Raw genomic sequence first — 12,396 nt, forward strand, 5'->3', positions numbered from 1 at the left:
GTAGTTAAACCCTTATTGCCCGGATTGGATATAGTTAATCTTGACCATATATATTTCATTTGAATCTTGTCTTGTGAACTAAGTTATTAATTAATATTGATATTATCTTTGATTTCATGTCTTTCTTTGGTTTGAATTACTATTGATAAATATCTTTTAAACGTAGACCTAAGATAATCATCTATCAATGAGAAAACTCTAGATATAGATTTGTAAATTGATATTCACTTGTATCAAGCTTTAAGATTATTGTGTTGATTATTAGGTTGAGAGATCATTTAGTAATCAATATAGTAATATTTATAATATCTCTTTCGACATAAACGGTATTGAGAGGATACATGATAATAGAGATTGATAAACATGTTCATATGCTAGATTAAGAAAATACATATGAGAAAGGCTAATGAAATCCAATTTTGAAATATTTCTCTTATTGTTAATTCTTAAACGCATTTACCGTTGCTACAAACTGTTGTAATCATTACTTTCCGAAACCAAAACTCTTGTTACCCTTTCCTTAAAACTATATTAATTGTTGAATAACAATTATGTCGCACTAATCCTAGTGGAGACGATACATAAATACCTACCTTTAATTGAAAAACCACTGGGAAAATGTTTTTTTTATAACAAAAAGTGATGCATTCAAGGCGTTCAAGAAGTATGCAAAATAAATTCAAAATGAAAAATTACTAAAATTGTCTCCATAAGAAGCGATCATGGTGGAGAGTTCCAAAATGCACATTTTGAAGAGTTTTGTGAAGAACATGGAATCTTTCACATTTTTTCAGCACCAAGGACTCCACAACAAAATAGAGTGGTGAAAAGAAATAATCGGTCCCTAGTAGACCTTGCAAGAACGATGCTTAGTGATTCAAATCTACCAAAATATTTTTTGGGCGGATGCGGTAAGCACGACATGTTATGTAAGTAATCATTTTTTATATAAGATCAATATTGAAAAAGACCTCATATGAACTCCTCAAAGAAAGAAAGCCAAACATTACAAACTTTTCACATCTTTGGATGCAAATGCTTTGTCCTCAACAATGACAAAAACAATATGGTTATGTTAAGTTTCTCGAATTTTTAATTTTCTCTATTTGTTTACTTTCAATTACACTTTTTTATTTTTTTTGATAATGACAAAGGGGGAGAAGATATTATATATTTGTATATGCTTGTGATCTAACATTTTCATGAAGAATCAAAGTTAATATGATTCATCAAAGTTAGGGGGAGATATCCAAGCATATGATTCTAAGAGAAAAGGGGAGCATTATGATCAAGAATAATCTTCTTTACTCATATAGTTGTCATCATAAAAAAAGGGGAGATTATAAAGACAATCTTTCAACATGTTTTAATGAAGACATTGATTCAAGCTTTGTGATTCAAGCTCAAATCTTCATTATTAAAGAAGAATGAAAAAGTTGCATGAATTTGTTCAAGCTTTGTGATCAAGCCGCAAGGTATATGAAATTTTTTAACATATTCAATGTTAGTGCTCAAAGAATTTTTATCATGCATTTGAACCATAGAAATTATTTTTTAAAGATCTATTGTCTTGGTTGATTCAATAGATAATTATTTTTTGGTTCATTTACTTAGAAAATATTTCAATTTTTTAGAGACTACAATGGATTGATGAATAGTAATAATAAATTGTAACAAAAACATTTTTGCCATTGACACTTTGAAAAAGAATTTTTTTATGAATAATTGTTACTAATATTTTATAAAACAATTTTTTATGAATAATAATTGCTTGTTGCTTTTTCACAATCGATTGTAACATCTACTGCTACTTTGAAAATCATTTTTTATGTATGATAATCAGTTGTTATATTTCAACAATCGATTGTATCTGTTATGGCTTTTAGATTTTTTAACATTGCGAATTAGGACAATGGATTATCCTTTTGGTACAACCGGTTATACCTGACATGCTTCAGTAAAAATGATTTTTTTTCATTACACCATTTCATCATATCTCTTCATGACAACCTTCACATCTTTTCACTAATGAATTTTCAGAATTTCTCTAATCACTGTCATGTTTTTTGAGTGGTTGCTTTCATCACTATAAATACATTTCAAATTTTTGTAAGTTGTAAATGCGCCTAAGAGGGGGGTGGGGGGGGGGGGGGTGAATTAGGTGATAAAAATTTCTTCGATCTAGTTTCCGGTTTTTGGATATTTTTGTTTAAGTGCGGAAAATTAAAATGCGGAAAGTAAACGACACCGAAAATTATAGTGGTTCCCTTCACAATCCGAAGGTACATCCACTCCCCTTTCACACGAAAGAGAATTCACTATAGTTAGAAATGGTACAGCCTATTCACACAACCGGTGATGCCTACTATCTAACCTATAGACAAACAAGTGTATGAAGAACAATCCTCTTCAAACACCAACCCTTGTGTCCAACAATCCTGGATCACAAGTCAAACAGAAAATAATTCTATGAATGATTTTAACAAAGATGTAGTGTTATCAATCTTCTCTTGATTGATCTTCTCCTTAGATAAATAAGCCACTCAAAAGATAATATGCAAGTGTTCAACAAAAGAATGAGATGAAAATTTTTATTAAGAACACTTTCAAAAATTATTTTAGGAAAAATATGAGAGAGTGATTTATTTGAAGTTTGTATGAAAATTCTTGGAGGTGAAAATTCATTTTGAAAATTCAATAATTTATATTGCCAAAAATACCTTTTCAAAGAGGTATCATTTCCCTCATGAACATTGATGAAAAGATATAATTTTTCAAAGCCATTTTTGCTGTAACGAACAGTGTTAACCGGTTAACCATATGGGTTAACCGGTTAACGCATGCAAACGTTAACAAAGAATTTGAAAATTGGGGCTGTTAACCGGTTAACCCATATGGTTAACCGGTTAACACTGTTGAAATGCAGAAAAAAAACTTAAAAATAAATGTGTCTTGCATTTCAAGGTGTTAACAAAAAGTTATTTTAAAAGATGCAAATGCAAATCATAATTGTTGAACACTTGTATACTAATCTAAGAGTGAGTTAGATATACCTAAGAAGTGAATCAACAATCTTGCCAAATGGTGTCTTGAAAATGAAGCTTGATCAAAAATGCATATGCGGCTTTGGATACTTGATGCTTGAGATAACTTTGTAGCTCTTCTCTTTTTGCATTGATGCAAGTTGTCTTCATCAAAATACTTCTTGGATTGAAGCTTGCTTCTACAATCTCCCCCTTTTTGATGATGACAACCACTTTGCGATAGATGCAGAAGGATAAGTTTCTCTAAGATGATTTCTCCCCCTAAATTTAGGAACTCCCCCTAAATGATAGGCATACAACAATTCTGCATAGGAAATCATTAGAGAAAACACGTCTTCTCCCCCTTTGTCATTAGCAAAAAGGAAGAGACTTTAAGTAAAAGGAAAAGCATACAAGTAAACAGACATTATGCGATTATCAGAAAAGCATTGAATCACAACATATGACAGAATAAACAGGATTAAAAGTTAAGTGTTTGGTAGACATGACAAGCATAAACATAGTTTAACAACAATAAAAACACTAGAACAACATATAACAGAAAACATAAACAAGAAAGAAACATAGTGCTTTATTCTTCTTCCGAACCGGCCTCATCCTCCTCACCATCCGCTTCACTACCGTCAGCACCTTCATCATCTTCTACGGGAAGGTTGCGGGAACTCAACACTAGGTTCCGAAGACTCTTGATAGCACGGGTGGTCTCACGGTGGTGGTTCATCATGGTAGTATAGAGAAACTCATTGGAGATGCCACCTTCCGGAATAGGGAAGTTGGAAGAGGAGGACCCATCATCATATTTGTAGGAGCCGTCGTTGCTTTGAACAATTCCAGTATTTTTCATGATGGTAACGCCATTGATTTCATTTGCGGTAGTGTTCATAGCCAAAAAAGGTTCTCGCCCGATTTCCATATCTGTGAGTTCCAAAATCCTTGAAATAAGGCGACCGTATGGCAGCCTTGTCTTGAGAGAGAGTTGCTGTCGCAGATGATATAACATAGTGGGCAGCCAATTAACTCGGATCTTGTTCTTCACTGCAAACAGAACTTGCATTTCCAAATCATTAATTTGAGACAGGTTGGAATCCTTGGGCAGCAGAACATGGCAGATAACGTAGTGCAGCATGCGATCGTCAACCGACAGATTTTTAGCATAGCAAAGGATGCGAGACGTGCGCTGTCCCGACACAACCACCTCCCGGGGAAATCTGCAGATAGAGTAGTAGTATTCCATCTTATCATACTGAGCCCACTTTCCTTCCTCATGATTAACACCTTTTCGTAAGAAAAAACCTGAATATGGAATCTTAAGAGACGCAGCCAACGTCCCAAGGTCGGTAACAATTTCACAGTTTCTAACAGTTGCATACAGCATGTGTTGTTCATCAGTATTTAGATTTAAGGTAAAATGATTCAGAAAGGATTTTACCAAGTCAGTGTAAATTTTCCCATCGTCAGTGATGAACTCATGCAATCCTTGAAACTTCAACAACTCAGGGAAAGAGAAAGTAGTGAAGGATTTTAGATTCACATACTTACCCTTAAGCAGATGTCGAACCCTGACCTTGAAGTCCATTCTCCTTTTCTTGGCAGTTTCCATTTTCAACTCTTCCTCTTCACTGCTTGAAGATGAGACAGGAGCCTTTCCCATTCTTGGTGGAGCCATGAAGAAGATGAAGATTCTAGGGTTTAGAGATGGATTTTGGAAAAGGGGTTTGAGAGTTATGAAAGTTGAAAGTAAAGAGATGAAGGGTTTATGGTGAGTAATGAGGAGGAGAGAGTTATGAGGAGTAGGTGAAAGAACAAAGCACATGCAATGAACATAAACCCATAAAAGAAATACAACATTTAATAAAAAACGTTCTGTATTAAAAACGAAAAACAGAGTTGCTGTTGGGAGGCGTTAACCGGTTAACCTATACCGTTAACCGGTTAACGGACTAAATTTTTCAAAAAATAGAAAAAAAAAACAGCAGCTCCGTAATGAAAATTCGGGAAAAGATTTTTACAAAAATTTTGCACAAAGTATTAGCACTTATCAAGACGCAACTTTCGATATAAAAATATTTTAAAACGGATAATATTTGGACATGCAAAAGTGAGAAAAACGGAAAACGGCGAAAAGGAAGTGCTAGCATGCATAACATAAAAAATTGAAAGTAAACACATTTTTAGCAACTATACCACATAACAAGTAATTTGAAGACAAGGTTAGATGTCACCTTCATTGAGAATACCGAGTTCTCGCCGAATTTTGAAGAATTGCTCTTTAGCCAATGGTTTTGTGAATATGTCAGCGAGTTGGTTATGTGTATCCACGAACGTAACATCTACATCTCCGTTAAGCACGTGATCTCGGAGGAAATGATGTCGGATATCTATGTGCTTCGTCCTTGAATGCATGACCGGGTTCTTTGTGATGTTGATGGCACTTGTGTTATCGCATCGAAGAGGAATGCAGCCGAGGTCTATACCAAAATCCAGAAGTTGTTGCTTGAGCCATAAAGTTTGTGCACAACAACTGCCTGCTGCAATGTACTCTGCTTCGGCCGTGCTAAGTGCGACACATGCTTGCTTCTTGCATGCCCACGACACTAGTGCATTCCCGAGAATGTGACAGGTACCACTTGTGCTTTTTCTATCGGTCTTACAGCCTGCATAGTCAGCATCAGAATAACCAATCAAGGAACATGTACTACCTTTTGGATACCATAGTCCGACGTTCGTTGATCCTTTGAGATATTTCATAATCCTCTTCACGGCGGTGAGATGCGATTCCTTCGGGTTTGCTTGAAAGCGTGCACACAAACATACACTAAACATAATGTCAGGACGGCTTGCCGTCAAATATAGTAATGAACCAATCATACCTCGATATTTTGTAATATCTATTGACATTCCGGATTCATCTTGATCAACGTACGTTCCGGATCCCATCGGAGTGGACATCACTTTGCAACTATCCATATCAAATCTTTTCAATAATTCTTTGCAATACTTGGATTGGTTGATGAAGATGCCATCCTTGGTTTGCTTGATCTGTAGTCCAAGAAAATAGTTCAATTTTCCCATCATGGACATCTCGAATTCTCCTTGCATCATGGTTGAAAACTCTTCGCAAAGATCTTTATTTGTTGAACCGAAGATGATGTCGTCGACATAGACTTGAGCCAATAAGGTGTTACCCTTGATTTTCTTTATGAACAAAGTCTTGTCAACCTTTCCTTTTACAAATCCCTTTTCACATAGAAAGTTGCTGAGGCGGTCATACCACGCTCTCGGTGCTTGCTTTAAACCATATAGTGCTTTCTTCAACTTGTAAACATGTGAGGGGTTCTTGAAGTCTTCAAAGCCCGGAGGTTGTTTGACGTAGACTTCTTCATTGATATAGCCATTTAGGAAAGCGCTTTTGACATCCATCTGAAACAATTGAAAGTTCATAGAACAAGCAAAGGCAAGTAATAATCGAATTGCTTCTAACCTTGCTACCGGAGCGAACGTCTCATCAAAATCAATTCCTTCCTGTTGGTTGTATCCTTGTGCGACCAATCTTGCTTTGTTACGAACTATGATCCCATTCTCATCAAGTTTGTTCTTGAAGACCCATCTTGTTCCAATGATGTGCTTGTTGTCTGGTCTTGGTACAAGGCTCCAAACTTGATTTCTTTCGAATTGGTTGAGTTCTTCTTGCATTGCTACTATCCATTGATCGTCGCCTAAGGCTTCATCGACTTTGGTTGGTTCTATTTGAGACACAAAAGCCATGTTGAGACAAGCATCTTTGAGATTTAGTCGTGTTGCAACGCCTTGGCTAATATCACCAATAACCTTATCAATGGGGTGATCTCTATGAGTCTTCCATTCTTTCGGTAGATCATGATGTTCTTCAATGATTGGTGATCCATCTCCTTGTGGAATTGATTGAATATTTGAAAGTTCCTTTTGTGATACATCTATTATATCATCATCGTCATCAACAACAAGGTTATCCTCTTTCGAGGGGTTAGTTTCATCAAAACATACATGCGTTGATTCTTCAATAGTAAGAGTTCTTTATTGAAAATTCTAAAAGCCTTACTAGAAAGGGAGTAGCCAAGGAAGATACCTTCGTCGGATTTCTCATCAAACTTACCAAGATTGTCCTTTCCATTGTTGAGGACAAAACATTTGCACCCAAAGATGTGAAAGAAAGATATATTGGGCTTCCTTCCTTTGAAAAGTTCATACGGAGTCTTTTTGAGAATCGGCCGAATGTTGACACGGTTGCTAACAAAGCATGCTGTGTTAACTGCGTCCGCCCAAAAATATTTAGGAAGGTTGGAGTCGCTGAGCATCGTTCTTGCGAGTTCCACCAAGGATCTGTTCTTTCTCTCTACGACACCGTTTTGTTGTGGTGTTCGTGGTGCGGAGAAGTTGTGGGAAATTCCGTGCTTTTCGCAAAATTCTTCAAAGAATGTGTTTTGAAATTCTCCCCCGTGGTCACTTCTAATGGAGATTATTGAAAGAGACTTCTCATTCTGAATTTGTTTTGCATATTTTTTGAAAGCCTTGAAAGCATCGCTTTTCTGCACAAGAAACAAAGTCCACGTATATCTAGAGAAATCATCAACAATTACCAAACCGTAAACATTACCTCCAAAACTTTTTGTTCTTGATGGACCAAAGAGATCCATGTGCAAGAGTTGAAGTGGCCTCGACGAAGACACAACATTTTTGGATTTGAAAGTCGTCTTGGTTTGCTTTCCCTTTTGGCATGCGACACACATCTTATCCTTGATGAACTTAATCTTTGGAAGACCAATGTCAAGATCATGCTTTATTAATTTGTTCATGTGCTCCATGTGTATATGAGCGAATCTTTTATGCCATAGCCAAGCCTCGTTGTTGTTCGTCATTAGGCATTTTACCTTCAAGGAAGAATCATCAAAAGAAGTCATAAAAATATTATTAACCCTTTTATCTTTTAGCAAGATGTCATGGGTGACTTCATGCTCTATCACACATTCATCTTTTGTGAAGTTTATTCGGAACCCTTTGTCACACAATTGACTTATACTTAGTAAATTGTGCTTTAGGCCTTCAACATAAAGGACATCTTCGATGATGGTAGCAGGAGGTGCTCCAATGGTTCCTACTCCAAGGATTTTCCCTTTGGTGTCATCACCGTATGTAACATATCCTTTGGCCTTTAATGATAGATGTGAAAATTTGTCGATGTCGCCCGTCATATGCTTTGAACAACCGCTATCAAGATACCATTGATTAGAAGTTGTCTTCAAGCATACCTACAAAACAAAATCAAGTTTTGTTAGGTACCCAAATTGCTTTGGGTCCTTGGTAGTTAGTACCCTTTTTAACCCACACATAATGCCCTGTTGGAACGCTAAAGTTTCGCACATAACAAGCATTAGGTGTGTGCCCTTTGATTCCACAATAAAAGCAAGTTGGTTGAAAATTACTTCTATATCTAGGAACATAATTCTTCTTCTTAGCAATCATTTTCTTTTTATGACTTTGATGCATAATTTTAGAATTGTTTACTTTCTCTTTTGCAACTTGTTCACTTGCTTTAACAAAAATGGTCTTATTTGTGCTTGGTTTAGAAAACTTAGAATATCCTAATCCACTTTTGTCATTAGAATACCTTTGGTGTTTAAGAATTTCTTCCAACCCAATTTGACCTTTTTCATATCTTTCTAAAACTCTTTTAAGTTGAACAATTTGAAAAGATAAAGATTCACAATTCTTACATGCAAGACTTTGTTTTTCATCCATCAACTTTTATTTTCCACTTTCAATATATTTTTTCAAAGCAGTATTTTTTTCTTCTAAGGATGAAATTTGTTTCTTTTGGGATGAAATACTTTTATACAATGTCTTGCATTCTTTTAAGAGTTCATTTATAACATCTTGTGCGTCATTGTCATAAACTGAAAAATTGCTACTAACCTCATCGATTTCTTCATCGGAGTGATGTGAAGCCATAAGAGCCATGTTCGCACATTCATCGCTTTCCGATTCCGAAGATGAACTGATCTCATTATCGTCCCAAGCGACGTAAGCCTTTTTGTTTTTGAATTCCTTCTTGCCTTTGAATCCTCCTTTCTTTGCAAGTTTTGGGCAGTCCGGCTTTATGTGACCTTGCTGTCCACATTCATAACACGTAACGTCTTGCATTGATGTGGATGCTTCCTTTTTCCTGAAATGGTTATTCTTTTTAGGATAAGAGGAATTTTTATTTTTATTAAAAAACTTACCAAGCTTCTTTACAAGAAGCATAAAGTTCTCATCTTCGGACGTCTCATCATCTTTGTCCCTTTTTGAATCAACCTTCAAGGCAATTCCCTTGGACTTCTTTTCTTGACTTTCGTGCTTCTCGAGCCTTCCAAGTTCCAATTCGTGTTCTTGAAGTTTTCCAAATAGAGACGCGGATGTCATCGTTGAGAGACTCTTCTTTTCCGAAATAGCGGTCACTTTCGGTTGCCATTCTCTTGTCAAAGATCTTAGGACTTTCAGGTTGAGATCATCATTAGTGAAAGTTTTACCCAGAGCGATCAAGTGATTTGTTAGATGGACGAATCTCTTTTGTAAGGCAACTATAGATTCACCGGGCTGCATGCGGAACATCTCATATTCTTGGCTTAGGGTGTTTAGCCTTGATCTCTTTACTTCGGTGGTTCCTTCATGTGTTTCAACCAAGGTGTCCCAAATCTCCTTTGCCGATTTACATTGAGATATACGGAAGAACTCGTCCATACTGAGAGCGCTTTGGAGTATGTTGATTGCCTTCTTTTCATTCAGAATCCTTTTCTTATCATCTTCGTCATAAGTGTTTTTCAACTTTGGGGTACCAACTCCATTCACCACATTCACCGGTTTGTGTGGACCTTCTTCAACTGCTTCCCATATACCTTCCCCTTGGGCCTCGAGATGTGCCTTCATTCTGATTTTCCAGAAGTCGAAATATTCTCCGGAGAAGAGTGGGGGCTTGTTGCTACTTCCACCGTCTTTGAAAACCGGATTTGTGCTTGCGGAAGCCATGCTGGATCTTCTAGGAACAAGTTACCTATAACTTGCTCTGATGCCAAATGTAAGTTGTAAATGCGCCTAAGAGGGGGGGGGGGTGAATTAGGTGATAAAAATTTCTTCGATCTAGTTTCCGGTTTTTGGATATTTTGTTTAAGTGCGGAAAATTAAAATGCGGAAAGTAAACGACACCGGAAATTATAGTGGTTCCCTTCACAATCCGAAGGTACATCCACTCCCCTTTCACACGAAAGAGAATTCACTATAGTTAGAAATGGTACAGCCTATTCACACAACCGGTGATGCCTACTATCTAACCTATAGACAAACAAGTGTATGAAGAACAATCCTCTTCAAACACCAACCCTTGTGTCCAACAATCCTGGATCACAAGTCAAACAGAAAATAATTCTATGAATGATTTTAACAAAGATGTAGTGTTATCAATCTTCTCTTGATTGATCTTCTCCTTAGATAAATAAGCCACTCAAAAGATAATATGCAAGTGTTCAACAAAAGAATGAGATGAAAATTTTTATTAAGAACACTTTCAAAAATTATTTTAGGAAAAATATGAGAGAGTGATTTATTTGAAGTTTGTATGAAAATTCTTGGAGGTGAAAATTCATTTTGAAAATTCAATAATTTATATTGCCAAAAATACCTTTTCAAAGAGGTATCATTTCCCTCATGAACATTGATGAAAAGATATAATTTTTCAAAGCCATTTTTGCTGTAACGAACAGTGTTAACCGGTTAACCATATGGGTTAACCGGTTAACGCATGCAAACGTTAACAAAGAATTTGAAAATTGGGGCTGTTAACCGGTTAACCCATATGGTTAACCGGTTAACACTGTTGAAATGCAGAAAAAAACTTAAAAATAAATGTGTCTTGCATTTCAAGGTGTTAACAAAAAGTTATTTTAAAAGATGCAAATGCAAATCATAATTGTTGAACACTTGTATACTAATCTAAGAGTGAGTTAGATATACCTAAGAAGTGAATCAACAATCTTGCCAAATGGTGTCTTGAAAATGAAGCTTGATCAAAAATGCATATGCGGCTTTGGATACTTGATGCTTGAGATAACTTTGTAGCTCTTCTCTTTTTGCATTGATGCAAGTTGTCTTCATCAAAATACTTCTTGGATTGAAGCTTGCTTCTACAATCTCCCCCTTTTTGATGATGACAACCACTTTGCGATAGATGCAGAAGGATAAGTTTCTCTAAGATGATTTCTCCCCCTAAATTTAGGAACTCCCCCTAAATGATAGGCATACAACAATTCTGCATAGGAAATCATTAGAGAAAACACGTCTTCTCCCCCTTTGTCATTAGCAAAAAGGAAGAGACTTTAAGTAAAAGGAAAAGCATACAAGTAAACAGACATTATGCGATTATCAGAAAAGCATTGAATCACAACATATGACAGAATAAACAGGATTAAAAGTTAAGTGTTTGGTAGACATGACAAGCATAAACATAGTTTAACAACAATAAAAACACTAGAACAACATATAACAGAAAACATAAACAAGAAAGAAACATAGTGCTTTATTCTTCTTCCGAACCGGCCTCATCCTCCTCACCATCCGCTTCACTACCGTCAGCACCTTCATCATCTTCTACGGGAAGGTTGCGGGAACTCAACACTAGGTTCCGAAGACTCTTGATAGCACGGGTGGTCTCACGGTGGTGGTTCATCATGGTAGTATAGAGAAACTCATTGGAGATGCCACCTTCCGGAATAGGGAAGTTGGAAGAGGAGGACCCATCATCATATTTGTAGGAGCCGTCGTTGCTTTGAACAATTCCAGTATTTTTCATGATGGTAACGCCATTGATTTCATTTGCGGTAGTGTTCATAGCCAAAAAAGGTTCTCGCCCGATTTCCATATCTGTGAGTTCCAAAATCCTTGAAATAAGGCGACCGTATGGCAGCCTTGTCTTGAGAGAGAGTTGCTGTCGCAGATGATATAACATAGTGGGCAGCCAATTAACTCGGATCTTGTTCTTCACTGCAAACAGAACTTGCATTTCCAAATCATTAATTTGAGACAGGTTGGAATCCTTGGGCAGCAGAACATGGCAGATAACGTAGTGCAGCATGCGATCGTCAACCGACAGATTTTTAGCATAGCAAAGGATGCGAGACGTGCGCTGTCCCGACACAACCACCTCCCGGGAAATCTGCAGATAGAGTAGTAGTATTCCATCTTATCATACTGAGCCCACTTTCCTTCCTCATGATTAACACCTTTTCGTAAGAAAAAACCTGAATATGGAATCTTAAGAGACGCAGCCAACGTCCCAAGGTCGGTA

This window comes from Lathyrus oleraceus, chromosome 4 (assembly GCF_024323335.1).
Source record: "Lathyrus oleraceus cultivar Zhongwan6 chromosome 4, CAAS_Psat_ZW6_1.0, whole genome shotgun sequence".
NCBI lineage: Eukaryota > Viridiplantae > Streptophyta > Magnoliopsida > Fabales > Fabaceae > Lathyrus > Lathyrus oleraceus.